The sequence below is a fragment of the Terrapene carolina genome, unplaced genomic scaffold (assembly GCF_002925995.2).
Source record: "Terrapene carolina triunguis isolate 2854851 unplaced genomic scaffold, T_m_triunguis-2.0 Scaffold179, whole genome shotgun sequence".
Lineage (NCBI taxonomy): Eukaryota > Metazoa > Chordata > Testudines > Emydidae > Terrapene > Terrapene triunguis.
This window is the reverse complement of record NW_020664530.1, coordinates 12,379,069-12,383,744: the sequence shown is the minus strand read 5'-3', so window position 1 is coordinate 12,383,744 and position 4,676 is coordinate 12,379,069. Positions and strand designations below refer to the sequence as shown.

The 4,676-nt window shown below is 44.6% G+C and overlaps 1 pseudogene; it reads left to right on the top strand.

Annotated features, from left to right (window-relative positions):
• Window positions 1–3,292: 3,292 nt before the first annotated feature.
• On the top strand, window positions 3,293–3,455 carry LOC112117093 (annotated as a pseudogene).
• Window positions 3,456–4,676: the final 1,221 nt, after the last annotated feature.

The window sequence follows — 4,676 nt, the reverse complement described above, 5'->3', positions numbered from 1 at the left end:
TTCAAAACTTGGTATCTGGACCTGTTTGAGTTGAAGAACAGATTTTTAAATGAAATAGATGAGGCAAATAAATTGTATTATACAATTGGATCATTTCAATACACCTTATTGCAATGGGATATTTCCTGTTTCAAACTATTGCAAAGGGGTGTTGTTCACACTTAGGGCTTGACCCAATGCCTGTGTGGAGCAGCTGTTCTGTAAAGATATTGGGTACAGCTGTGGAGATCAAAGAGGGTGCCCTCCATTTTGGAAAGCAGGGCCCTGGACTGCAAGGACAAACAGTGAGTTGCGGGCTTCAGACAGTAGCAGGCTGGTTTCTGTTGTGTTAGAGTTATGTAATTGTTAAATAGCAATAAAGTTGTTACCTGCATGCTCTCATTGCTTTAATGAGAAGGGGGGGAAAATGCCCATTGAAGCCAATAGGAGCTTTCAAAAGACTCCAATAGGCATTGGATCAGACCTTTAAATATCTGCTGTGTGCTACCATGCTGGTAGCTGTGCTTTAGTGGTGAAGGAAGGATTCCTCTATATGTGACTCTACTTGTTCTTGTACAGGCGGGGGGAACTGCAGAAGGGGCAAAGTAAGCAGGAAATTCCATGAGAATCACCTCACTGCGATTTCTTGGCTTGCTCCCTTCAAACGGCTTGGAGATTCTTTGGGGGGGTGCGGCACCAAAGTGCACAGACCAATGCTTGGAAATCCTACAACGCTGTAACCTTCATGGAGAAACTATGCTCCATCCCAGCTGACACTGAGCCAGGCTTCAGATAAAGGTTATTGTTGTTTCTGTTTTTAAATACTTGGATTGCATTCAGCTACCAGAGGGAGGGGGTCATATAAGAACCAAGGGAGAGATTAGATTAGCGGGTCAGCCCCTCCACATAAAGCTTCCTGGCCTCCTCCTGGCACCGTGGCTCCCACGCTAGCTCCTGATGTGCCTACACTTTGTTCCTCAGAAGCCAGGGAGAGGAATTAATGCTGGTTTAACCAGAGTTTGCTACCATGTGCATTCTCCCTGGGATTTACTCTGATGGCTGAAGGAGATATAGTTGCGCAGAACAAAAGCTCTGGCCCTTCCAAGCCCCATGGAGTCCCAACTCTGCAGAATGAAGGTTTTTGGGCCCTGGGGAGGGATAAGGTATTCCCATAGAACTCCTCTATGAGTTCTGAGGCCTTCTTATTCCTTCTTGAATCCCTCCCACCTCCCCCATTCCCCTTTGTGGTGCGGAATGGAGGGAAGCATGGGGCTCAAAAATTGCACAACACATTGGAATCTTTTAGGATGAAGATCACAAATGCATTAGTGTTATGGTTAATGCAGCTAGCTAACAGAAGAAGCAGTGTGGGCAGTATAGGGAATGGGGGGAAACATGGTGCTCCAGTTTGTGGCATTTGTTCTATTGTTTAGACAAGGCTGCATCTGGAAAAGGACAATCTGCCAGCAGTTATATTAAAGGGTTTTTTTTTCCCCAGCTTGGGAAAATGAAAAGGTTGATACCATCAGGTTACTGCATAATCAATCTGAGCACATGTGAACTCCAAAATTGCTTTCTAAGCTTTGCGTGTTTCACTATCTATCAGCATGTTTCACTGTTCTTTAACCATTTTAATCATTTCAAGAGGGAAGAAAACAAAAAAAGAGTACCAGCAAGAAAACCCATGTTGTATGTAGCTAAGTAACTGTAATGATTTTGTTTTCTGCATTCTGCACTTCTAAACTTTTGGGATTTTGCTGCCTCCAAAGGCCGCTGCCATTTTCTGAGACCATTGATGTAGCATGTGTTACAATGGAGGCACCCAAACTGTGCACTATCATGGAGACTTTACATTTGTTTTTTTTTTTGTTTAATTGCTTTCTCTCACTCAATCATTCAGACTGAAGACATCTGATCTCTCTTTATGTGTAGGAAAACATAACAAGCCCCAGTAAAGTAGGTGGAAAAGACATTAGCTGTTTTTTTTTTCTTCAGAATATTTTTCTTATATAAAATGGAGCCTCTGCCAGCCAATTAGATTACTGGATGTTTGACGCTTATTTACCGATTCATGTTGAAAAGAATTCCAGCCAGTCAGAAACCAGCTTTCTCATTAAAATACTGTAAAACAGTATTTCGGAAAAATGGGCCTGAATTTGCAACCCATACTCAGGCCGTCTCTACACATAGATACCAGGATAACTACTTCAGTGAAGGGTGGGACTTTTTAACCAAAATAGTTATACCTGTACATCCCCTAGTGGGAACACAGTTATACTGGTATAAAGGTGCCTGATACTCAAATAGCTTATTCCATTTCTTGGGCAGGAATAGTTATACCACTATAAATAAGCATCAGTATAACTACTATAAGGCTTCCTGGGAGTACCCCAGATTCTGACACATCTCACTATCACCTGCCCTTAGTTTGAGGAAGTCTTGTCTGCGTCTGCCAGGGACCAGCTCCCAAACTCCACCAGCCACAAACAACACAAGCACTCCCTTCTAGGCTATGCAGGCCCTGCTTTCTCTCTACGGGTTAGCAATAGGCATACTCCAACCCTCAAGTGCTCCAAGTGTGACCCTGGAGTGCCCAGCCCCTGGTCCACTGGACACTTGCAGTATTCACAGATTCGCTGCACCAAAGTTTACCAGTTACACCTCAGATTACTGCTGCACTTAACACACAGCACTTAGATAGGTTGATAGTTTAAACAAGTAAAAGTCTATTTAACAAAATATAGAGACTTGACTAATAGCCTGTAAAAGTACTGGAAACAAATGGTTACATATATCATAAAATCATAACACACATTCTAGAGCCTAGACTTAATTAACAAGATACTCTCATGTCTAAAGTATTGCTTACCAGCACTTTCCAGACAGGCAGGCTGTGATCCCTTTTTCATGAGACAAGCATGCTGTCAGCTTGTCTCCTAGGTGAAGGATAAAATCTTGTCCCCACTCCTCTTTTTTTATGCAGTTACGGACTATTGTCTCTTACCCCAGAAGGTCCCTTCTTCAGAGACTTATCTTAGGGTTCCTTTGTCTTTGTAACCCAACATCAGCCAAAGCTGATCACTTGGAGCTACACGACTCCTGTCTGCTAGACCCTACGGAGGGTAGGTGTGTTCATGTAAATACAGTTTGCTCCTGAAGTCTCTCCCCATCCTGAACTAGCTGTCAGGGGCTAGTTCATTCAGACCCTGCTTTTTTATATATATATATATAAAACCAATCAACCAACGCTTTTCATTTTGAGCCAGAATCTGCTAGTCTAAGTCATGTTGAATAGTATTTTACTTCTCAAATAGTCCCATATAGGCTTCTCAGCTAAGATCAAGTGTAGTCTCTGTTCTTACCAGTTTAATTACTGAGGCAGAAAATACACCTTCTAGAACACTCAACTTGCTTTTCTGAAGAAGACTACTGCTTTGAAGATGGATTCTACTGCTACTGCTTCAAAAGAAAATCTTCATGTTCCTTCGGAGATTCCAGGACAGACCGAGATGATCGCTCCCTTGCCAATTCCACAGAAACCTTCAACTGCTGCTCAGACCGCTGCTGCTCCACGGAACGCCTTTGGGGGAACAGCCTCTAAGAAGACCCTTAGTGCTTCCAGGACATCACAGATGAGCAATATCAATGGGAAAAGCAGCACCTCTATGAAGAAAACCCTTGGAGACACTGCTTTAGGGAGATCTTGCACCTCAAGGATGGTCTTCCAGGACATCACAGCCAGGAGAAACATCATCTCCCCCACTCTTCAGGATAAGGATGCTACAAGGAGAACTTCTTCCATCTTCTCTACTGCCCAGGATCCTGAAGCTGGTCATTGTCCTGCTGTGCTGGAGGGTACTCCAACCGGAAACACCAGCCTCTCCTCAGAAACCACCCAGGGGGACCTCAACACCTCACTAGATGCCTGCACAGCTGAACCTCTCCATATTACTCTCCCAGATCAACGAGAACCATCTAGCGAATCAGCTGATATGACTGAAGCCCATCTAACAGAGGGAGAAGAAAAGGAGAATGAATGCATCTATCTCCAATATTCCCTCCCTACGGACATACTTTTGCTATCTGGTCCGAGGATTCAAGTATATTGGCGGTCTCAGCAGATACCTCAAGAGAATCCATAGCAAGTGGATTGCCTTCCAGTTTGCCCTCTGCGACCTGCCTTTCGAGACACAGAAGAAATGTAAGTCTCAATGAGTCACCTGCAAAGAACATCTCAAACTGGAAGAGTTCAACTCTATCAGTCTATGTTGCCCATGATCTTCCTCGAGGACGGGCAAGCATACCAACATCTCAGCAGGCCCAAGGGTTGCCGCATCCAGCTGACACCTGAGGATACCATCGCGGAGATCCTATGAGCTGTGGTCAGGATCAACTCCTCCCTACTGGCACTGTGGCAGAAGATCAACACCTTGAACACCTTCCTGATCCTCCATATCTCATTCATCCTGAGGGGATCAGCCGTGGCAAAGGTATCTCTGAACAAGGCAGAGAACACCATCAGGCAGCTGGTGAAGAAGTGCATGTTTCTTCCCCAGAGAGCCAGCAATGAACTGGTATACATCTCACACAGGCAGGGTGGCACCAACGTCCCTCGAATGGGTGATCTGTGCGACGTTGCCATGATCACTCACGCCTTATGCCCTCTGACATGCCTGGATGCCACAGCAAGAAACATC